Below are 25,665 nucleotides of genomic sequence, written 5' to 3'. Positions count from 1 at the left end.
ATGTGTATGTTTTGTGTTGTGAATGCGTGTGTGCGACAATGTATGTTAGCGTGCGTTGCGGTGTGTGAGTATGTATGTGTGTATGCGTGGGTGGATGTGGGTATGCATGTGTGTATGAGTGTGTATGTGTGCGCATGTGGGTGTGTAAATGTGCGGCGGTGGGAGAGGGAGGGGGAGGACTCTGTGGAGGGGGGCGGGGGAGACCCCAATCAGTGTCAGAGGAGGAATTCCCTGGCACTGATAGTGCCTACCGCCATGGTTTTCATGGCGGTACGATTGCCACGAAAACCATGGCGGTAGGCGGGGTCATAATCACGAGGGTGGGATTGTGTCGGCCGCCTGGCTGGAGACCAAAGTCTCTAGTCCAGCGGCTGTTACCACCCTGGCGGACAGAATGGTACATTGGCAGTTTGGCTTGAGCCAAACCGCCAATGTCATAATTTGGGAAAAGGTACCCCGAGCGTGTTAGCAGTACCTTTTCCCGAATTATCGGCGTCCGCCAGGGTTGTAATTAGGGCATTATTCTCTCGGAAATTCATATCTTGAATTGTGTAAGTTGGAATTTTTGTTGTTTTGGTCTTGTTTGATCTAGATAAATATTGCCTATTTTCCTAAACTGGTGTGGTGTCCATTTTGTAGTGTTATTACTATATTACTGTGTATTGCTACAAATATTTTACACATTGCTTCTGAGTTAAGCCTTTCTGCTCATTCCAAGCTACCAAGTGGGTGATGTAGGAAAGTACCATCTTGCCTGGCATGTTACCCCTATTTTTCACTGTATATATGTTGTTTTAATTGTATGTGTCACTGGGACCCTGTTCACCAGGGCCCCAGTGCTCATAAGTGTGCCTGAATGTGTTACCTGTGTAGTGACTAACTGTCTCACTGAGGCTCTGCTAATCAGAACCTCAGTGGTTATGCTCTCTCATTTCTTTCAAATTGTCACTAACAGGCTAGTGACCAATTTTACCAATTTACATTGGCTTACTGGAACACCCTTATAATTCCCTAGTATATGGTACTGAGGTACCCAGGGTATTGGGGTTCCAGGAGATCCCTATGGGCTGCAGCATTTCTTTTGCCACCCATAGGGAGCTCTGACAATTCTTACACAGGCCTGCCACTGCAGCCTGAGTGAAATAACGTCCACGTTATTTCACAGCCATTTTACACTGCACTTAAGTAACTTATAAGTCACCTATATGTCTAACCTTTACCTGGTAAAGGTTAGGTGCAAAGTTACTAAGTGTGAGGGCACCCTGGCACTAGCCAAGGTGCCCCCACATTGTTCAGGGCCAATTCCCCGGACTTTGTGAGTGCGGGGACACCATTACACGCGTGCACTACATATAGGTCACTACCTATATGTGGCTTCACAATGGTAACTCCGAATATGGCCATGTAACATATCTATGATCGTGGAATTGCCCCCTCTATGCCATCCTGGCATAGTTGGCACCATCCCATGATCCCAGTGGTCTGTAGCACAGACCCTGGTACTGCCAAACTGCCCTTCCTGGGGTTTCACTGCAGCTGCTACTGCTGCCAACCCCTCAGACAGGCATCTGCCCTCCTGGGGTCCAGCCAGGCCTGGCCCAGGATGGCAGAACAAAGGACTTCCTCTGAGAGAGGGTGTTACACCCTCTCCCTTTGGAAAATGGTGTGAAGGCAGGGGAGGAGTAGCCTCCCCCAGCCTCTGGAAATGCTTTGTTGGGCACAGATGTGCCCAATTCTGCATAAGCCAGTCTACACCAGTTCAGGGGACCCCTTAGCCCTGCTCTGGTACGAAACTGGACAAAGGAAAGGGGAGTGACCACTCCCCTGACCTGCACCTCCCCTGGGAGGTGTCCAGAGCTCCTCCAGTGTGCTCCAGACCTCTGCCATCTTGGAAACAGAGGTGCTGCTGGCACACTGGACTGCTCTGAGTGGCCAGTGCCACCAGGTGACGTCAGAGACTCCTTCTGATAGGCTCCTTCAGGTGTTAGTAGCCTATCCTCTCTCCTAGGTAGCCAAACCCTCTTTTCTGGCTATTTAGGGTCTCTGTCTCTGGGGAAACTTTAGATAACGAATGCAAGAGCTCATCCGAGTTCCTCTGCATCTCTCTCTTCACCTTCTGCCAAGGAATCGACTGCTGACCGCGCTGGAAGCCTGCAAAACTGCAACATAGTAGCAAAGACGACTACTGCAACTCTGTAACGCTGATCCTGCCACCTTCTCGACTGTTTTCCTGGTGGTGCATGCTGTGGGGGTAGTCTGCCTCCTCTCTGCACTAGAAGCTCCGAAGAAATCTCCCGTGGGTCGACGGAATCTTCCCCCTGCAACCGCAGGCACCAAAAAGCTGCATTACCGGTCCCTTGGGTCTCCTCTCAGCACGACGAGCAAGGTCCCTCGAATCCAGCAACTCTGTCCAAGTGACTCCCACAGCCCAGTGACTCTTCAGTCCAAGTTTGGTGGAGGTAAGTCCTTGCCTCACCTCGCTAGACTGCATTGCTGGGAATCGCGACTTTTGCAGCTACTCCGGCCCCTGTGCACTTCCGGCGGAAATCCTTTGTGCACAGCCAAGCCTGGGTCCACGGCACTCTAACCTGAATTGCACGACTTTCTAAGTTGGTCTCCGGCGACGTGGGACTCCTTTGTGTAACTTCGGGTGAACACCATTTCACGCATCCTCGTAGTGCCTGTTTCTGGCACTTCTCCAGGTGCTACCTGCTGCTGAGAGGACTCCTTGTCTTGCTCGACGTCCCCTCTCTCACCTGGTCCAATTTGCGACCTCCTGGGCCCTCCAGGGCCACAGCAGTGTCCAAAAACGCTAACCGCACGATTTGCAGCTAGCAAGGCTTGTTGGCGTTCTTTTGGCGGGAAAACACTTCTGCACGACTCTCCACTGCAAGAGGGGTCCGTCCACCAAAGGGGAAGTCTCTAGCCCTTTTCGTTCCTGCAGAAACCTCAGCTTCTTCTGTCCAGTAGAAGCTTCTTTGCATCCACAGCTGGCATTTCCTGGGCATATGCCCATCTCCGACTTGCTTGTGACTTTTGGACTTGGTCCCCTTGTTCCACAGGTACCCCAGATTGGAAATCCAGCGTTGTTGCATTGTTGGTTTGTGTCTTTCCTGCATTATTCCTCTAACACGACTTCTTTGTCCTTAGGGAAACTTTAGTGCACTTTGCACTCACTTTTCAGGGTCTTGGGGAGGGTTATTTTTCTAACTCTCACTATTTTCTAATAGTCCCAGCGACCCTCTACAAGGTCACATAGGGTTGGGGTCCATTCGTGGTTCGCATTCCACTTTTGGAGTATATGGTTTGTGTTGCCCCTATCCCTATGTTTCCCCATTGCATCCTATTGTAACTATACATTGTTTGCACTGTTTTCTAAGACTATACTGCATATTTTTGCTATTGTGTATATATATCTTGTGTATATTTCCTATCCTCTCACTGAGGGTACACTCTAAGATACTTTGGCATATTGTCATAAAAATAAAGTACCTTTATTTTTAGTATAACTGTGTATTGTGTTTTCTTATGATATTGTGCATATGACACTGAGTGGTACTGTAGTAGCTTCACACGTCTCCTAGTTCAGCCTAAGCTGCTCTGCTAAGCTACCATTATCTATCAGCCTAAGCTGCTAGACACCCTATACACTAATAAGGGATAACTGGGCCTGGTGCAAGGTGCAAGTACCCCTTGGTACTCACTACAAGCCAGTCCAGCCTCCTACATTGGTTGTGCAGTGGTGGGATAAGTGCTTTGAGACTACTTACCACTCTTGTCATTGTACTTTTCATAAGAGAAAAATATACAAAACAAGGTCAGTGTATATACACATAGCCAAAAAGTTTTGCATTTCCTCTTTTCACTCTTTTCTAAGTGCTGAAAAGTACTTCTAAACTTTCAAAAAGTTCTTCAAAGTTTAAAAAGTTTTTTTCTGTCTTTCTAAAAAGTTCTGAAAACTTTTTTCTCTTTTTCTATCACTTTAACTCTCTCTAAAAATGTCTGGCACAGGCCAAAATGTTGACCTGTCTAATATTGCATATGATCACCTTAGCTGGAAAGGAGCAAGGAGTCTCTGCATAGAGAGAGGTTTGAGTGTAGGGAAGAATCCTTCCTTGGAACTGTTACTTAATATGCTAAGAGAACAAGATAAGGCTAAAAGTGCCCCATCTGTTGAAAAAGTAGCTAATGGTTCTCAATCTGATCCAGGGACTCCCCCAGGAAAAGGTTCAGGAAAGAAACTTCTTAGCCTGCCCATTACTAGACAGTCTAGCATAGGTGGTACTGAGGTGGAGTCACATCATCCAGATGATGTGCTCTCACATTACACTGTCAGCCAAGCTGTTAGGGTGGCTTCTGTAAGGGACAGGTCTCCTTCTGTTCATTCCCATCATACCTCTGTATCTAGGAATGTCCCTCCCACCAACCCTGATGACTGAATGTTAGAGAGGGAACTCAATAAGTTGAGGGTGGAACAAACCAGACTGAAGCTTAAAAAGCAACAGCTGGATTTGGATAGACAGTCTTTTGAACTAGAAAAGGAAAGACAGAAGTTGGGTTTAGATACCCATGGTGGCAGCAGCAGTATTCCCCATAGTCATCCTGCAAAAGAGCATGATTCCAGGAATCTGCACAAGATAGTTCCCCCTTATAAGGAGGGGGATGACATTAACAAGTGGTTTGCTGCACTTGAGAGGGCCTGTGTTGTACAGGATGTCCCTCAAAGGCAGTGGGCTGCTATCCTATGGCTATCATTTAGTGGAAAAGGTAGGGATAGGCTCCTTACTGTGAAAGAAAATGATGCTAATAATTTCCAAGTTCTTAAGAATGCACTCCTGGATGGTTATGGCTTAACCACTGAACAATACAGGATAAAGTTCAGAGAGACCAAAAAGGAGTCTTCACAAGACTGGGTTGATTTCATTGACCATTCAGTGAAGGCCTTGGAGGGGTGGTTACATGGCAGTAAAGTTACTGATTATGACAGCCTGTATAACTTAATCCTGAGAGAGCATATTCTTAATAATTGTGTGTCTGATTTGTTGCACCAGTACTTGGTGGACTCTGATCTGACCTCTCCCCAAGAATTGGGAAAGAAGGCAGACAAATGGGTCAGAACAAGGGTGAACAGAAAAGTTCATACAGGGGGTGACAAAGATGGCAACAAAAAGAAGGATGGTAAGTCTTCTGACAAGGGTGGGGACAAATCTAAAAATGAGTCTTCATTAGGCCCACAAAAACACTCTGGTGGGGGTGGTGGGCCCAAATCCTCTTTTAATCAGAACAAGGAAAAGAAACCATGGTGCTATTTATGTAAAATAAAAGGCCATTGGACAACAGATCCCAGTTGTCCAAAGAAAAGCACCAATGCTCCTACCACTACAACCCCTACTGCTACCCCTAGTGTCCCTACTAATAGCAGTGGTGGTGGGAGCAAACCTACTAATAGCCAATCCAAGGGAGTAGCTGGGCTCACTATTGGTAACTTAGTTGGGGTTGGCCTTGTTAGGGAGTCCACAGAGGGTGTGTTAGTCTCTGAGGGGGCTATTGATTTAGCCACCTTAGTTGCTTGTCCCCTTAATATGGGTAAGTACAAGCAGCTACCCCTAATAAATGGTGTTGAGGTTCAGGTCTGCAGGGACACTGGAGCCAGTGTAACTATGGTCATAGAGAAACTGGTCCACCCTGAACAACACCTACTTGGTCACCAGTACCAAGTAACCGATGCTCACAACAACACACTTAGCCACCCCATGGCTGTTGTTAATCTCAACTGGGGGGGGGGTTACTGGTCCAAAGAAAGTTGTGGTAGCCACTGATTTACCTGTAGACTGTCTACTAGGAAATGATTTGGAGACATCAGCTTGGTCAGATGTGGAGTTGGAGGCCCATGCAGCAATGCTGGGCATCCCAGGGCATATTTTTGCTTTGACAAGGGCTCAGGCCAAAAAGCAAAAAGGACAGGGAAGCTTGGATCCTGGAACAATGGACCAAGTGCTCCCTAAAGCTAGGGCTAGTAGAAGCAAACCACTTCCTACTATCCCTCCCTCTACAGTGGATTCAACTTCTGAGGAAGAAGAATTCCCTCCCTGTGCAGAACCTACACCAGAGGAGCTGGAAGCAGACACTGCTGAGCTTTTGGGTGAAGGGGGGCCTGCCAGAGAGGAGCTGAGTGTGGCACAGCAAACCTGTCCCACATTAGAGGGTCTCAGACAGCAAGCTGTCAAACTGGCTAATGGGGATGTCAGTGACTCTCACAGAGTTTACTGGGAGGACAACCTCTTGTACACTGAGCATAGGGATCCTAAACCTGGAGCTGCCAGGAGATTAGTGATTCCTCAGGAGTACAGAAAGTTCCTCCTAACCCTGGCACATGACATTCCCCTAGCTGGGCATCTAGGACAAATGAAAACTTGGGACAGGCTTGTTCCCCTGTTTCATTGGCCTAGAATGTCTGAGGACACAAAGGAATTTTGTAAGTCCTGTGAAACCTGTCAAGCCAGTGGCAAGACAGGTGGCACCCCAAAGGCACCCCTTATTCCACTGCCTGTGGTTGGGGTTCCCTTTGAAAGGGTAGGGGTTGACATAGTTGGCCCCCTTGACCCTCCTACTGCTTCAGGCAATAGATTCATCTTGGTGGTAGTGGACCATGCCACAAGATACCCTGAAGCTATTCCTTTAAGGACCACTACAGCTCCTGCAGTGGCAAAGGCCCTCCTGGGAATATTTTCCATGGTGGGCTTCCCAAAGGAAGTAGTATCAGACAGGGGAAGCAATTTCATGTCTGCATACTTAAAGGCCATGTGGAAGGAGTGTGGGGTAACTTACAAGTTCACCACACCCTATCATCCACAAACAAATGGACTGGTTGAGAGATTTAACAAAACTCTCAAAGGCATGATTATGGGTCTCCCTGAAAAACTCCGCAGGAGATGGGATATCCTTTTACCATGCCTCCTTTTTGCCTACAGGGAGGTACCCCAGAAAGGAGTGGGCTTTAGCCCCTTTGAACTTCTTTTTGGACACCCTGTTAGGGGTCCACTAACACTTGTAAAGGAGGGTTGGGAACAACCTTTAAAAGCTCCTAAACAGGATATTGTGGATTATGTACTTGGCCTCAGATCAAGGATGGCTGAGTATATGAAAAAGGCCAGTAAGAACCTTCAGGCCAGCCAAGAGCTCCAGAAGCAATGGCATGATCAGAAGGCTGTTTTGGTACAGTACCAACCAGGACAGAAAGTGTGGGTCTTGGAGCCTGTGGCCCCAAGAGCACTCCAAGATAAATGGAGTGGACCCCACACAATTGTTGAGAAAAAGGGTGAAGTCACTTATTTAGTTGACTTAGGCACTGCCAGGAGTCCCCTCAGGGTGCTCCATGTCAACCGCCTGAAACCCTACTATGACAGGGCTGATCTCGCCCTGCTCATGGCAACAGATGAGGGACAGGAAGAAGACAGTGATCCTCTACCTGATCTCTTCTCTTCCACAGAACAAGATGCTCTGGTGGAAGGTGTAGTTTTGGCTGATTGTCTTACTGCTGAGCAGAAAGACAATTGCATAAACCTCCTAGATCAATTCTCTGAACTCTTCTCTACTGTGCCAGGTACCACTTCTTGGTGTGAGCACACTATAGATACTGGAGACAGCTTGCCTGTCAAAAGTAAGATCTATAGGCAGCCTGACCATGTCAGGGACTGCATAAAGCAAGAGGTCCAGAAAATGTTAGAACTAGGAGTGGTTGAGCACTCTGACAGTCCATGGGCTTCTCCTGTGGTACTGGTACCAAAACCCCATTCCAAAGATGGAAAGAAGGAAATGCGGTTTTGTGTAGACTATAGAGGTCTCAACTTGGTAACCAAAACTGATGCTCACCCTATACCCAGGGCAGATGAGCTCATAGATACACTGGCATCTGCCAAGTATCTAAGCACTTTTGATTTGACTGCAGGGTATTGGCAGATCAAATTGTCAGAAGATGCTAAACCTAAGACTGCATTTTCAACCATTGGAGGACATTACCAGTTTACTGTAATGCCTTTTAGTTTGAAAAATGCACCTGCCACTTTTCAGAGGTTGGTGAACACAGTCCTGCAAGGGCTGGAAGCTTTCAGTGCAGCATATTTGGATGATATAGCTGTCTTTAGCTCCAGCTGGGATGATCACCTGGTCCACCTATGGAAAGTTTTGGAGGCCCTGCAAAAGGCAGGCCTCACTATCAAGGCTTCAAAGTGCCAGATAGGGCAGGGTAAGGTGGTTTATCTGGGACACCTTGTTGGTGGGGAACAGATTGCACCACTTCAGGGGAAAATCCAAACAATTATTGATTGGGTTCCCCCTACTACTCAAACTCAGGTGAGAGCCTTCCTAGGCCTCACTGGGTATTACAGGAGGTTCATTAAGAACTATGGCTCCATTGCAGCCCCTCTTAATGACCTCACATCCAAGAAAATGCCTAAAAAGGTATTATGGACAGCAAACTGTCAGAAAGCTTTTGAGGAGCTGAAGCAGGCCATGTGCTCTGCACCTGTCCTGAAAAGCCCTTGTTACTCTAACAAATTCTATGTCCAAACTGATGCATCTGAATTAGGAGTAGGGGCAGTCCTATCACAACTTAATTCTGAGGGCCAGGATCAACCTGGTGCTTTTATTAGTAGGAGGTTGACCCCTAGAGAAAAGCGTTGGTCTGCCATTGAGAGGGAGGCCTTTGCTGTGGTCTGGGCACTGAAGAAGTTGAGGCCATACCTGTTTGGCACTCACTTCATTGTTCAGACAGACCACAAACCTCTACTTTGGCTAAAACAAATGAAAGGTGAAAATCCTAAATTGTTGAGGTGGTCCATATTCCTACAGGGAATGGACTATACAGTGGAACATAGACCTGGGAGTAGCCACTCCAATGCAGATGGACTCTCCAGATATTTCCACTTAGACAATGAAGACTCATCAGGTCATGGCTAGTCTTATTGTCCTTCGTTTGGGGGGGGGGTTGTGTAGGAAAGTACCATCTTGCCTGGCATGTAACCCCCATTTTTCACTGTATATATGTTGTTTTAGTTGTATGTGTCACTGGGACCCTGTTCACCAGGGCCCCAGTGCTCATAAGTGTGCCTGAATATGTTACCTGTGTAGTGACTAACTGTCTCACTGAGGCTCTGCTAATCAGAACCTCAGTGGTTATGCTCTCTCATTTCTTTCAAATTGTCACTAACAGGCTAGTGACCAATTTTACCAATTTACATTGGCTTACTGGAACACCCTTATAATTCCCTAGTATATGGTACTGAGGTACCCAGGGTATTGGGGTTCCAGGAGATCCCTATGGGCTGCAGCATTTCTTTTGCCACCCATAGGGAGCTCTGACAATTCTTACACAGGCCTGCCACTGCAGCCTGAGTGAAATAACGTCCACGTTATTTCACAGCCATTTTACACTGCACTTAAGTAACTTATAAGTCACCTATATGTCTAACCTTTACCTGGTAAAGGTTAGGTGCAAAGTTACTAAGTGTGAGGGCACCCTGGCACTAGCCAAGGTGCCCCCACATTGTTCAGGGCCAATTCCCCGGACTTTGTGAGTGCGGGGACACCATTACACGCTTGCACTACATATAGGTCACTACCTATATGTGGCTTCACAATGGTAACTCCGAATATGGCCATGTAACATGTCTATGATCGTGGAATTGCCCCCTCTATGCCATCCTGGCATAGTTGGCACCATCCCATGATCCCAGTGGTCTGTAGCACAGACCCTGGTACTGCCAAACTGCCCTTCCTGGGGTTTCACTGCAGCTGCTGCTGCTGCCAACCCCTCAGACAGGCATCTGCCCTCCTGGGGTCCAGCCAGGCCTGGCCCAGGATGGCAGAACAAAGGACTTCCTCTGAGAGAGGGTGTTACACCCTCTCCCTTTGGAAAATGGTGTGAAGGCAGGGGAGGAGTAGCCTCCCCCAGCCTCTGGAAATGCTTTGTTGGGCACAGATGTGCCCAATTCTGCATAAGCCAGTCTACACCAGTTCAGGGGACCCCTTAGCCCTGCTCTGGCGCGAAACTGGACAAAGGAAAGGGGAGTGACCACTCCCCTGACCTGCACCTCCCCTGGGAGGTGTCCAGAGCTCCTCCAGTGTGCTCTAGACCTCTGCCATCTTGGAAACAGAGGTGCTGCTGGCACACTGGACTGCTCTGAGTGGCCAGTGCCACCAGGTGACATCAGAGACTCCTTCTGATAGGCTCCTTCAGGTGTTAGTAGCCTATCCTCTCTCCTAGGTAGCCAAACCCTCTTTTCTGGCTATTTAGGGTCTCTGTCTCTGGGGAAACTTTAGATAACGAATGCAAGAGCTCATCCGAGTTCCTCTGCATCTCTCTCTTCACCTTCTGCCAAGGAATCGACTGCTGACCGCGCTGGAAGCCTGCAAAACTGCAACATAGTAGCAAAGACGACTACTGCAACTCTGTAACGCTGATCCTGCCGCCTTCACGACTGTTTTCCTGGTGGTGCATGCTGTGGGGGTAGTCTGCCTCCTCTCTGCACTAGAAGCTCTGAAGAAATCTCCCGTGGGTCGACGGAATCTTCCCACTGCAACCGCAGGCACCAAAAAGCTGCATTACCGGTCCCTTGGGTCTCCTCTCAGCACGACGAGCGAGGTCCCTCGAATCCAGCAACTCTGTCCAAGTGACTCCCACAGTCCAGTGACTCTTAAGTCCAAGTTTGGTGGAGGTAAGTCCTTGCCTCACCTCGCTAGACTGCATTGCTGGGAACCGCGACTTTTGCAGCTACTCCGGCCCCTGTGCACCTCCGGCAGAAATCCTTTGTGCACAGCCAAGCCTGGGTCCACGGCACTCTAACCTGCATTGCACGACTTTCTAAGTTGGTCTCCGGCGACGTGGGACTCCTTTGTGTAACTTCGGGTGAGCACTGTTTCACGCATCCTCGTAGTGCCTGTTTCTGGCACTTTTCCGGGTGCCACCTGCTGCTGAGAGGGCTCCTTGTCTTGCTCGACGTCCCATCTCTCTTCTGGTCCGATTTGCGACCTCCTGGTCCCTCCAGGGCCACAGCAGCATCCAAAAATGCTAACTGCACAATTTGCAGCTAGCAAGGCTTGTTGGCGTTCTTTCGGCGGGAAAACACTTCTGCACGACTTTCCACGGCGAGAGGGATCAGTCCACCAAAGGGGAAGTCTCTAGCCCTTTTCGTTCCTGCAGAAACCTCAGCTTCTTCTGTCCAGTAGAAGCTTCTTTGCATCCACAGCTGGCATTTCCTGGGCATATGCCCATTTCCGACTTGCTTGTGACTTTTGGACTTGGTCCCCTTGTTCCACAGGTACCCCAGATTGGAAATCCAGCGTTGTTGCATTGTTGGTTTGTGTCTTTCCTGCATTATTCCTTTAACACGACTTCTTTGTCCTTAGGGGAACTTTAGTGCACTTTGCACTCACTTTTCAGGGTCTTGGGGAGGGTTATTTTTCTAACTCTCACTATTTTCTAATAGTCCCAGCGACCCTCTACAAGGTCACATAGGGTTGGGGTCCATTCGTGGTTCGCATTCCACTTTTGGAGTATATGGTTTGTGTTGCCCCTATCCCTATGTTTCCCCATTGCATCCTATTGTAACTATACATTGTTTGCACTGTTTTCTAAGACTATACTGCATATTTTTGCTATTGTGTATATATATCTTGTGTATATTTCCTATCCTCTCACTGAGGGTACACTCTAAGATACTTTGGCATATTGTCATAAAAATAAAGTACCTTTATTTTTAGTATAACTGTGTATTGTGTTTTCTTATGATATTGTGCATATGACACTGAGTGGTACTGTAGTAGCTTCACACGTCTCCTAGTTCAGCCTAAGCTGTTCTGCTAAGCTACCATTATCTATCAGCCTAAGCTGCTAGACCCCCTATACACTAATAAGGGATAACTGGGCCTGGTGCAAGGTGCAAGTACCCCTTGGTACTCACTACAAGCCAGTCCAGCCTCCTACAGGTGAGTAGGGGTTAACCAGGTATGTTTCTCCTTTGCCCTGACTAGAGTGAGGGTCTTTGCTCGGACTGTGGATAACCTGTCTGCCAACCAAGGACCCCTTTTCTAACATTGGCGATCAGTACAGTGATTAAGTGTACACTACTGTTTTCATTGCAGACTATCATGTGACCACATACTACTTGTTTTTGCTTTTTCTCTTTTTGGACTTGTTTTTCCTGCTTCCATATTTTTGGTGATCTATTTGTTGAGTTTTGAACTTCTGATTAGGAACTCTTTTTTCTGCCTTGGAACTTTGCACTTTTGACTTGCCATCATGTCTCACTCTGGAGATGCATCTTCTGGAGATGCATCTGCTGGAGCTGTTTTTGAGTAAGGGAAACTGGAAAGTTACACAGTTGCTCAACTGAAACAGTTCTGTAAGGATCTTGCCTGTCCCATTAAATTTTCCACCAGGAACTAGGAGCTGCAAAAGGCATTGAGGGCCTGGGTGATAGCCAAGTAGGCTGGGGAGAACACAGAGGGGGAGGATGAGGATGAGGAGGTGTAGAATATTCACAATTGTGTAGTGATTGTACCTGTTATGCCTGTGGGGAGGGTCTCCAGGGCAGGTAGCGGTGTGTCATCCAAGGTTCTGACAAGGTTCAGACAGGCAGAGAGGGTTTACAAATTGAAGTTAGAGTAGTTTAGGATGCAAAGGGAGATGGAACAGAAGAGGCTGGCCATTGAGAGAGGAAGCTGCTGCTGGTTCTTGAGCTTAATTTGAAGGAATTAGATCAGATGAGCCAGTCTAGTAGAGCTGGTGGCAGCAGTACCTCAGTGCAGCCTGAGAGGAGGGTACACATTCCAAAAGACTTAGGCCCTCATTATGAATTTGGGGATAAATCCGGCTTACCGCCACAGTGACAGCCGCCAACATACCGCCATGGAGGCGAACATCCGTTCACCATATTATGACACACACACACTAAACCAAGAGAATACTGCCACAAACACATATCCGCCAGACCAAAGGTTAGTGTTAAACTGTCAGGATGAACACCCATACCGTTACGCCAACAAAACAACACCCTCCACATTATGACCCAAGAATCACCACAGCGGAAATTCAACGGTGGTAAACTATTGGCGATATACACCTGTGCGGTCAGAATGACCACCCACATATAAAACATCACAACATTGGCCAATACTAAAAGCACACACCTGACACTGATACACACACCACACTCACCCACAGCATAATAACACCCACACCCACATTACACGTAACCCTTTCCTAACACGAAAAATAACCAGGAGATAGCCCCGCAAATCATAGAAGCAACTACACACACACACCTCAAAAATCCATTCATCTGTCATGTACCCCACACCCCACCACATTACTCAACACTCACTGTACAACACACACCACACAACACCCTTGTCCCCACAAAGGCACCCCCATTTCGCTGATGAGGAGTTGCGGATCATGGTGGAGGAAATAGGGTAGTGCCTCAGCTGTTTGGAGCACAGGTGCAGCAAATCTCCATTGCAAGGAAGATGGAGCTATGGGGGAGAATCGTGGATCGGGTGAACGCTCTGAGATAGCATCCACAAACAAGGGACGGCATCAGGGAGAAGTGGAATGACCTACAGGGGAAGGTACGTTCCATGGCAGCAAGCCACCAGCTCGCCGTCCAGAGGACTGCTGGTGATCCCCAACCTCCTCCCCACAGTTGGCAGCATGGGAGGAGCAAGTCTTGGCAATACTACATCCCGAGGACTCACTGGAGTTGCCGGAGGATTGGACACTGGTGAGTCAATATTTACTACCTATCCCACCCCATACCTGCATGCCACCACCACCCCTCACCCTGACACCCATCACTCCACTCCATCCCACACAGTGCACCAACACAAACAACAACCCTAAATGCCCAGCCCTGCATGCCAGACCCACTGCATGCACATCCCTCACAGCCCTGCATGTACACCCACCACCAATGCATGCACAACATGGAGAACTAATAATCCCACAATACATTACTACACACAAACAAAGGTGGCAGAGCAACAGCAACAATGTAGGGGAAGCTAGGGATGTAGAATATGTCACAGACATGTAGCATAATACACCCCTTACATCCTCACAGGTGCCCCAGCCAATCCCAGAGGCAAGGAGGTGCCACGGCTATCCAGTCCCCCACCAGAAGATGCCCCCAGTGATGACAGCAACTCTGGACTACTGGAACTGGATGAACTCCCTGGCCCATCACGGACCACTGGTCAATCCGATACCCCAGCCCACACCCAATCCACCACAGAGCCTCCCCCATCAGTATCCAATACCACAGCAGCCACCCAACGTCCCCACACCTCTGCCCCAGGACACATCAATCAGCAGGTGCCCACCTGTACATGGACCCCTGTCCACACCTCATTGCCACGACATTCAGGGTCCTGGCATCAGTGGCTGTGGGCACACAGTTCAGGGGACACAGGCACAGGGGGACAGGAATACACGGAGGACAGCTGTGCACCAGCGGGAGGACAGGCCCGGGGAACCGACTGCCCAGGAGGCACTCACCCATGTCCTGGGGGCTTTCCAACAATCCCAAGACAAGATGAGTCAGGTCCTAGACATCATGCAGGAGATTCAGCGACTACAGGAGGAACACCACCAGGAGATCAGGAAAGAATTGCAGGCCTTCAACACTACTATGGTCTCCATAGCAGCGGTGCTGGGTGATACGGCCAACATAATGAGGGACGGCACCGCACACCAGCGGGCCTCTACCACTAGCCAGTCAACTGAACAGCCCTCCACATCTGTTGCAACAAGTGGACAGTAGGCACTGCCACAGGGCCCGCAGGCCACCAGCACCCCTCCCCCTGCAGAAGGTGAACCACCCCGCAAACATTCCCTGTGACCCAGACAGACACCAGAGACACTTGCCAAGACCAAGACCACGCCAGGAAATGAGACCCTCCCCTTGTGTTCCACTCTGTCACCTTGTCCACTTTGAAATGCCATTGCTCCCCTTCTAATGGCTTCTTGGATACTGGATCTGTGCTACAAACAGACTGGAACAAGATCCTGGACTTACCTCTACCATCACCTCATTCCATTCCACTATTCCTTCTAAATTCTTCACTTCAATAAACACCCTTGAACACAACTTTAGTGATAGTGCTTTATCTGACAACAATGTGCAATGTTTTGAACTGTTTCATCTTGAGCAATTGTCCTGAACTTTGTGAGTCCATCCGAAAAAATGGCCTGTAGCAGTTTGTAGTCATCACATCAGTACACAGTTCTAACCACACCAACAGCTTTAAAATGGGAAGGCATAGGTGACAGTCAGTTGGGCTGCTAAGGAAGTGACTGCCATCATGCTACAGCGACACAGAAAAATAAATAATCAGAGGAATGGTCAGTTCCACTGTCTTACCTGTGTGTCATTGGAAGTACTGCTGTATAACTGATGTCCTGTTGTCTATCCTCATTCTCTGCCTCCTCATCTTCACTGTCCTCGGTGTCCACTGCTGCCACTGGAGCATTTTCACCCTCCTGCTCCTGCAGATAGGGCACATGTCGTCTGATGGCCAAGTTGTGCAACATGCAGCATACAACAACTATCTGGCAGACCTTCTCAAGGGAGTAGCAGAGGTATCCACCTGTCAGATGGAGCCATCTGAACCTGGCCTTCAGGAGACTGAAGGTCCTCTCAATGATTCTCCTGGTTCGTCCATGAGCATCATTATACCTATTCTCAGCCCCTGTCCTTTGATTCCTTAGAAGGGTCAAGAGCAAGGACGGGTTTGGGTAGCCAGAGTTACCTGCAAGAAGTGAGGGAAAAAGATTAGCCTTGCACAATGGCATGGGGGATGACTCCTTAAGCCATACACTGATATGCATTGGGTGGGGAAACAGGCTCAGCTATAAGCCACACTGTGTGCCTCTGTAGTTGTGCTATCACATGTGGGATGCTGCTGTTCCTCAAGATGAAGGCGTCATGCACTGACCCAGGATAATTGGCAGTGACGTGGGAGATGTACTGGTCAGTCAGGCACACCAGTTGCACATTGAGTGAGTGGAAACTCTTCCGATTTCTGAACACCTGTTCATTGGCCTGGGGGGGAAACAAATGCTATGTGTTCCATCAATGGCTCCAATAAAATTTTGAATATGTTCTATTGCATAGCAACCAGCCTTCACATTGGCCAAATCATCCACTTGGGGGATAGCGATGTAGCTGCACATGTGTTTGAGCAGGGCAGCCAAAACCCTTTTCAGCACTATTGAGAACATTGGCTGTGACACTCCTGCAGCTATGTCCACTGTCACTTGGAAAGACCTAGTTGCCACAAAATGGAGCACTGATAGGACCTGCACAAGAGGGGGAATCCCAGTGGGTTGAAAGATAGCAGATATCAGATCAGGCTCCAATAGAAATGCTTTTTGTGAGCTATGTATGTGACGGGCTGGATTATAGGGGTAATGGTTCCCTCCTGTCTGTGTTTCCTCCGCAGGTCAGTGCCCATCAGAAGAAGGGATTGTGCTGTGCAATCGCAAAGGACGTTCGTACCCTGGGAGTCTATAGCAGGCGGAGCACCCACTGTAGGAAACGGTGGGAGGGCCTGAGACGTTGGGCCTGGAAGTCTGCAGTGGGCCAACTGGGGTTTGCCTCCCAATGAGGGAGGAGTACCCGTCGGAACCTGACCCCCCAATGGCCCACATACTGGCGGTGGCCTATCCAGAGCTGGATGGGTGCTTGAGGGCAGCACAGCAGCCAGAAGGGGGTGAGTACAATGTGTGTAAAACCCATCTTTGTTGCCTGGCATAGGATGCTGGTGGTGGGTTTCAGTCATTGGGTGCCCCTTAATGCCAGCTCATACATTGCTGCATGGACCAGCTCAGGGTAAATGGGTGAATAGCAAAATCATTGTAGGAGGCTGGCCTAGTTTGTAGTGAGTACCTTGGGTACTTACACCTTATACCAGGTCCAGTTATCCCTGTTAGTGAATGTAGTAGTGTTGTAGCAGCTTAGGCTGACAGAGGTAGCTATACCAGAGCAGCTTAGGCTGAACTAGGAGACAAGCAAAGCTCATGCAATACCACTTATAGTTACACAGTACGTATACACAAGTAAAGACAATACTCAGTGTTACCAAAAATAAAGGTATTTATTTGGGTGACATATTACCAAAAATATCTGAGAGACAATGCTCCTTCTGGAAGTAAGTATAATCCACAGTACATACACTAGACACCAAAATTAGACAAGTAAATAGTCATTGACCAAGGCAAACAGTAGGAAATCCTATAGAATGCAAATGGAAAAAAAAGGTCTAGGGGCAACAGAAACCATATACTAAAAAAGTGGAATGTGAATCACATATTCCCCCCTAGACAGGTGTAGTGTGTGCAGAATCACTGGGAGAGTAAGAATACAGTAAAGGTAAGTAAATTACCCCACCCCAGAGCCCAGAAAAGCAGGGGTAAAGTACTGCAACTTGCCTTAGGACACACCATACCTCGTTTTTGGAATTTTGCAGCAGCCAACCAAGTCTGCAAAGAACAACTGCTGGATTATTGGACCTGAAGACCTGCAAAGGAAGGGGACAAAGTCTAGAAGTCGAAAGAAGTTCCAGATAGGACAGGAGTGTAGAAAAGTACCATCTTGCCTGGCATGTTACCCCCATTTATACATGTATGTTAGTTTGTTTTTGCCTGTCTCACTGGGATCCTGCTAGCATGGACCCCAGTGCTCATAGTTTGTGGCCTGAATGGGTATACCTGTGTAGTGACTAACTGTGTCACTGAGGCTCTGCTAAGCAGAACCTCAGTGCTTATGCTCTCTCTGCCTTTAAATTTGTCACTATAGGCTAGTGACTACTATTACCAATTTCAATTGGCATACTGGAAAATCCTTATAATACCCTAGTATATGGTACCTAGGTACCCAGGGTTTTGGGGTTCCAAGAGATCCCTATGGGCTGCAGAATTTATTTTGCCACCCAGAGGGAGCTCAGACAAACCTTTACACAGGACTGACATTGCAGCCTGAGTGAAATAACGCACATGTTATTTCACAGCCATTTTCACTGCACTTAAGTAACTTATAAGTCACCTATATGTCTAACCTTCACTTTCTGAAGGTTAGGTGCAAAGTTACTAAGTGTGAGGGTAGCCTAGCACTAGCAAAGGTGCCCCCACATACTTCAAGGCCTTTTCCCCAGACTTTGTGAGTGCGGGGACACCATTCCACGGGTGCACAACATATAGGCCAATACCTATATGTAGATTTACAATGGTAACTCCAAACATGGCTTTGTAACATGTCTAAGATCAGGGAATTGTCACCCCAATTCAAATCTGGTATTGGGGAGCCAATTCCATGCATCCTGAGGCTCTACTATGAACCCCAGGCACTGCCAAACCAGATCTCTGGGGTTTTCTCTTCAGGTACCGCTGCTGCCAACCCACAGACAGGCTTCTGCCATCCTGGGGTCTGGGCAGCCCAGTCCCACGAAGGCAGAACAAAGGATTTCCTCTGAGAGAGGGTGTTACACACTCTCCCTTTGGAAATATGTGTTCAAGGCTGGGGAGGGGTAGCCTCTGGAAATACTTTGAAGGGCACAGATGGTGCCCTCCTTGCGTAAGCCAGTTTACACTGGTTCAGGGAACCCCCAGTCCCTTCTCTGGCTCAAAACTGGACAAAGGAAAGGGGAGTGACCACTCCCCTCTTAATCACCACCTCAGGGATGGTGCCCAGAGCTCCTCCAGTGTGTCCCAGACCTCTGCCATCTTGAATGCAGAGGTGTGAGGGCACTCTTGAGGCCTCTGAGTTGCCAGTGCCAGAAGGTGACGTCAGAGACCCCTCCTGATAGGTGCTTACCTCAATAGGTGGCCAATCCTCCTCTGATGGCTATTTACGGTCTCTCCTGTGGGCTTTTCCTCAGATATGACTTGCAATAATTCACCAGAGTTCCTCTGCACCTCTCTCTTTGACTTCTGCCAAGGATCGACCACTCATTGCTCCAGGACGCCTGCAATACTGCAACAAAGTGTCAAGAAGACTACCAGTGACATTGTAGCGCCTAATACTGCCGGCTTCTTGACTGTTTCCTGGTGGTGCATGCTCTGAGGGCTGTCTGCCTTCACCCTTCACTGGAAGCCAAGAAGAAATCTCCTGTGGGTTGACGGAATCTTCCCCCTGCTCCAGCAGGCACCAAACTTCAGCATCAGCGGTACTCTGGGTCCCCTCTCATCCTGACAAGCGTGGTCCCTGGAACACAGGTGGTGGACCCAAGTGGCCCAGACGGTCCAGTGGTCCAACTGTCCAAATTTGGAGGAGGTAAGTCTTTGCCTCCCCTCTCTAGACAGTAATCCTGTGTACAGCATGAGCTGCAGCTGCTAGGGCTTCTGTGCACTTTTGCAGGGAATCCTTCTTGCACAGCCAAGCCCACGTCCCCTGCACTCTGTCCTGCATTGCTCAACTTGCTAAGTTGACCACCGGCTTCGTGGGACCCTGTTTTGTAGTGTTGAGATGCCCATCGTCCTCAGTCTTCTTGAACCCGTGTTCAAGGACTTCTGTGGGTGCTGCCTTCTTGTGCATGGGCTCTCTATGTTGCTGAGGGACCCTCTGTCTCCTCCCCCAAGTGGCAACATCCTGGTCCTTCCTGGGCCAGGGCAGCACCCTTTTTCTCCAACCGAAACCTTTGCAGATAACAGGGCTTTCTTGAGGTCTTTCTCCAAGGAAATAAGTCTGTGTCCTCCAGCACTTCATGGGACATCTTCTGTACGAAGGACAAGTTCCTGACACCTTACATTGTTGTGGAATCTTCAGCTTCTTCCATCCGGAGGCAGCCATTTTGCACCTTCATCCGTGGTCTATTGGGATCCTGCCCGACCTGGACACTTTCACGACTCTTTGACTTGGTCCTGTTCCTTTACAGGTCCTGAGGTCCAGGAATCCGTCTTCAGTCCTTTGCAGTCTGTTGTGGTCTTTGCAGAATCCTCTATCACGACTTTAGTGTGTTTTTGGGGAAGTAATACCACTTTACTCCTACTTTTTAGGGTCTTGGGGTGGAGTATCTTGGACACCCTTAGTGTTTTCTTACACTCCCAGCGACCCTCTACACACTACATTGGAACTGGGGTCCCTAAGTGGTTTGCATTCCAATTTCTTAGTATATGGTTTGTGTTGCCCCTAGGCCTACTGCATCCTATTGTATTCTACAGTGTTTGTACTAATTTCTGACTGTTTTACTTACCTGATTTTGGTTTGTGTGTATATTTTGTGTATTTTACTTGCCTCCTAAGGGAGTATATCCTCTGAGGTATTTTTGGCACATTGTCACTAAAATAAAGTACCTTTATTTTTAGTAACTGAGTATTGTGTCTCTTATGGTATAGTACCTATAAGATATAAGTGGTATAGTAGGAGCTTTGCATGTCTCCTAGTTCAGCCTAATGTGCTCTGCTATAGCTACCTCTATCAGCCTAAACTGCTAGAACACTACTAATCTACTAATCTACTAATAAGGGATAACTGGACCTGGAACAAGGTGTAAGTACCATCAGGTACCCACTATAAGCCAGGCCAGCCTCCTACAAGGAGCCCTTGCCAACCCAGAAGAGGGTGCAAAAGAAGAGTCCCTGGTTAGTTGAAGACTGCAGAAATGCACCCTAGGAAGACGCCAGTGGGTTCCTGCATAATTCAAAAGATGTCCCACGGTGTGAAGATCTTTGCAGATGAGATTTCGTGTTGGAAGGTGGCAACAAGCCTTGGCTACGACAAAAGTGCGTTATTCATCAAAATGGCGTTGGATGAACCCAGGAGGGACCAGGGGCCTCAACTCTGTGTGAAGAGGAAGAGGGGGCTCTCAGCACTTTAGGGAGCCCTCAGAATGCTAGCCATCACCCCCAGAAAGCCGCAGGATCCAGGTTCAAAGGAGGTGTAAAATGCTGTTGATGCAGCACAACAAAAGAAGGTCCCACGCCGCCAGAGAACAACTCAGCGAGTTGGGCATCACAGGGTTGAGTGCTGGGGACCTGGGCCAGGCTGTGTACGAAGGAATTTTGCAAAGAGTGAACAGAGGCATCAGGAGGCGAAAAAGCCACAAAACACAGGGGTACTGTCATTCTTGGGGAAAACAAGGTCTTACCTCCTCCAAATTGCGTCAGCAGGACCTCAGGACAGTCTATGTCAATGATGTCTACCCTCTGTGTCCTTAGGAGCATGCTCATCACCGTGAGAGGAGTCCCAGGGTACCGGTCGTCACCTTGGAAATTGGCTGTTTGGAGCGGGGGAGTGACTCCGTCACGCCACTAGATATTTCTTTGGTCCTTCTGGTGCAGGATGAAGACAGGGAGTCCCAAAGCATGCACACCGTGGAAACCTTTGCAGTTGCTGACTTGGAGCTGAGGTTGCCGAAGAAAAGTGTCTCTTGTAGACACTTTGTTGCAGTTACAGCATTTCTTGGAGCAGGCTGCGGTTTATCCGAGGTCAGAAGATGCTGAAGTTGTTGCAAAGGATTCCTGAAGGGAACGTGCATGCAGAATCTGAAGAGAACCCACAGGAAAGACCCTAAATAGCCCTGAGAGGGGGATTGGCTACCTTATCAGGTATGGACCTATCAGGATGGGTCTCTGACGTCACCTGCTAGCACTGGCCTCTCAGAGCCCTCCAGAGTGCCCCCACACCTTGCAAAGCAACATGGCTGAGTCTGGGACACACTGAAGGAGCTCTGGGCACCACCCCAGGGTGGTGATGGACAGGGGAGTGGTCACTCCCCTTTCCTTTGTCCAGTTTCCCACCAGAGCAGGGGAGAAGGGGTCCCTGAACCAGTGTAGGCTGGTTTATGCAAGGAGGGCACCATCTGTGCCCTTCAAAGCATCTCAAGAAGCTGGGGGAGGCTACCCCTCCGCAGCCTGTAACACCTATTTCCAATGGGAGAGGGTGTAACACCCTGCTCTCGGAGGAAATGCTTTGTTCTGCCTTCTTGGGACTGGGCTGCCCAGACCCCTGGAGGGTAGAGCCCTGTCTGTTAGGTGGCAGCAGCTGTAGCTGCAGTGCAAGCCTAGAAAGCTGGTTTGGCAGCACTAGAGGTCCATGGTGGAGACCCCAGGATGCATGGAATTGGCTCCCCAATACCAGATTTGGAATGGGGGGACAATTCCATGATGGTAGACATCTTACATGGCCATATTCGAAGTTACCATTGTGAAGCTACATATAGGTATTGACCCATATGTAGTGCACACATGTAATGGCGTCCCCGCACTCACAAAGTCCAGGAAAGTGGCCCTGAACTATATGAAGCACCTTTGCTAGTGCAAGGGTGCCCTCAAACTTACTAACTTTGCACCTAACCTTCAGCAAGTGAAGCTTAGATATATAGGTGCCTTATAAGTTACTTAAGTGCAGTAAAATGGCAGTGAAATAGTGTGTGCACTATTTCACGCGGGCTGCACTGGCAGTCCTGTGTAAGGGTTTGTCTGACCTCCCCATGGGTGGGAAAAGAAATGCTGCAGCCCATATGGATCTTCTGGAACCCCAATGCCCTGGGTACCTAGGTACCATATACTAGGGACTTATAAGGGGGGGGGGTCCAGTGTGCCAATTGAAGTTGGTAAATGAAGTCACTGGCCAACAGTGACACATTTAAAAGTAGAGAGAGCATAACCACTGAGTTTCTGATTAGCAGAGCCTTAGTGACACAGTTAGGCACTACACAGGCATACACATTGGGCCACAAACTATGAGCTCTGGCTAGCAGAATCCCAGTGAGGCAGGCAAAACATACTGACATATAGGTTTTTATCTATGAGCACTGGGGTCCTGGCTAGCAGGATCCAAGTGACACAGAAAAAACACACTGACACACACTCACAAACACGCCAAAAGTGGGGGTAACCATGCAAGAAAGAGGCTACTTTTTCAGAATCATGTTAGATAGCTAGGTGCCATTCCATGTCAGACAGGACTTAGTAGGTCCCAGGAGGGGTGCAGATAGTGCAGGATGGCTCTCATCTTGCTGTGGTACCTAGCCAATGGAATGCCAGTGCAGTGCATAGTGCTCAATCTTGGTCCCTGTGTGTGATGGTAATGTTTATGGCATGTGTGGTATTGGTGCTGTATTTGACCCTGTGCTCCCTTTCTCTCTCTCCTCTATTTTCTTCTGTCATCCTGTCAATGTGTGCATTAGCATCATCTGGCGGAGGAGCAGGGGCACCAGCTAGTGAGGGAGCTGCAGCCCATGGGTCCCAGGAGGCAGAGTCCACTGACGCCATGGGGCCAGTGGGACAGAGAGAGATGGGAGCACCACGGTGGGGACAGGAGGTGACAACACTGACTCTGAATCCTCCTCCGATGGGGGCTCCCTGGTGGTGGTGGACATCTCTAGAACCACCCCAGCTACAGGTACAGCCGCCACCTCGTATCAGCACCACCCTCCCAAAAGATCCCCCCACTGAGTTGTCTGTGCCCGCTCACCCAGGAGGGTGGGTATCTCCTTTGCCCCAGACACCTCGGGCTCTGCCCCAGTGAGCCCTGCTGCACTCAGCGAGGAGCCTATTGACCTCCTGAGCTCCATCTCTGTAGGACAGTCAACCAAAGTGGATGCTATCCAGGGAATCCCAGATGCAGAAATGCAATGCCTACCTAGATGGCATCCACGGTGGGTTGGCGGCTCTACAGAGATCGTTTCAGGCTCTGGCATCCTCTCTGGCGGCAGCCAATGTCATTGGTCCTATCGTCCCCCTCCAACTACCACTTCCCAGTCCCAGTCTCCTCAACCTCAACCCATCCCATACACACATACAGACAAGCTTGCACACAAAACATCATACAAGAGTGGCACAGGCAAACACAGGCAGCACACTTCAATCCACAAGCACTCAAACAAACAACAGACAGTTGCACACACAACAACATCCACTGCCTGTACTGTCTCCCCTTCCTCTTCCTCCTCCCTCACAGTCAAACCCGCACTCACACCTGCATGCACTGCATGAACAGCCACCACCACCATCACCACATCATGCAGCTCACCTGTTGTGTAGCCATTTTAGTTATAGTTCCATATACATTATTTTAGCAAACCAGAGCTGCGGCTGTGCACTTTACCCTAGATATATTTTATTCAGCTTCATTTATAATTTTAGCAATAGCAACATTTCCGGTCTTGTTTTATTTCTCTCTATCTAGCTGTTCTTTTCCTAGGTCAGCATGGCGTTCTTTAACAAGACATTTCTTTCCCTCTGTGCTTTTCTCAAGGCTACATTAAGATAGGTTGCCGGTAAACGTGGTAAAGCTTTGTCTCTAGTGTTCATAGAAACATACACATGCTTACATAGGGACATTTTTTCAGAACACAAGCTGTTTTATTAGAAAAATACTTCTTTGTCCAATACACGAAAGGGGGAGACTCCAGCCAGATGACCACAACTGTATGTTACTTGCTGAATGCTTCACTATAGCTGCTTCTGTAGGCTAAAGACCTTATGCTCAGGTATGAGGGATGATGTCTTCCCAGGGGAACCTGAAGGGCAGAACTAGAGATTAATATACTGTGCTCTAACATAGCCTAGGTAGGAATTGTTTTAATGACTCTAGTGACAATATTGCATCATTATTTTTATGCTTTAATCTGCTTGTCACAATTTTAATTCTGTCATGGCAATTGTAGTACATGCTTTATTATCTAAGATGCAGTTGCTTCATTAAAATCTTATTGAAACATATGCTGCCTCTGATTGTCCTTGTGTATGTGAGACTAATGTAACTGAGAGAAACGGATGCAATCTGAGTGACCACAGTTTCCCTGAGGAGTCAATTGTGTCATGTGCTCAGCTGCCTAATTATCCCTGCTCTTGGATGGAGATGAGGCACTGCTAGTTAGCTGGAGCAAAATCCAGATTAGGCCCAGTCTCCCACACTACACGTGATTCTGCCGCTCAAATCCAGTAGTCTCATTAGAATAATGAGAGCCTACACAACATGGCGCAGCCAACATTTGGTCAGGCTCTAATTTTCTGCACCTCCTGAGTATCTCTGTCTCACTACATAGAAAGACACCTCTGTACTATATACGGAGATGTCTGTGGTATTGAGGATTTTCCTCCTCAGCTAAGTAGGGAGTACCTAACTAACGCTCTGGGTTGTTCAAGCTTGAACCATTAAAAGGATAATCCCCATTTGGTATGCTCATCTCTGAACAAATTTACCATTCATTATGGCGAACCTACAACGGGTAGGAATTGCAGTCAATATGTGACCACCCCTTACTGCACATATACTGGTGCATGGCCTAATGGCCCAAGGGGGTCCAGTCACATTTGTTGTTGAGGGTCACCCAGCCTATAGAACAGAACGTTTTTATTCGTGGCTCACATTTCCAGTAGCTGATGGGAGCTCAAATACATTTCATCACTATACACCTGCAAATCTACCTGCACAATACAGAGCATTTGCATATCTAGAAATACCTCTATCTTATCAAGAACATAATAATTGTCTTGATGGCACCCTACCCCACACAATTTTACATGTTAGGTTAGGTCTTCTAAGTAATGATGGTCCTACCTGGCCTTTCTTGGCCACTTATACACCTCACCCTGATGCAGCAACCTTGGCAGTAGCTGAAGTCTGCCGCTGAGCTGATGGAAATATATAGACAATTAGTACA

Source organism: Pleurodeles waltl, chromosome 3_1 (genome assembly GCF_031143425.1).
Source record: "Pleurodeles waltl isolate 20211129_DDA chromosome 3_1, aPleWal1.hap1.20221129, whole genome shotgun sequence".
Taxonomy (NCBI): Eukaryota; Metazoa; Chordata; class Amphibia; order Caudata; family Salamandridae; genus Pleurodeles; species Pleurodeles waltl.
This window is presented reverse-complemented; position numbering follows the sequence as displayed.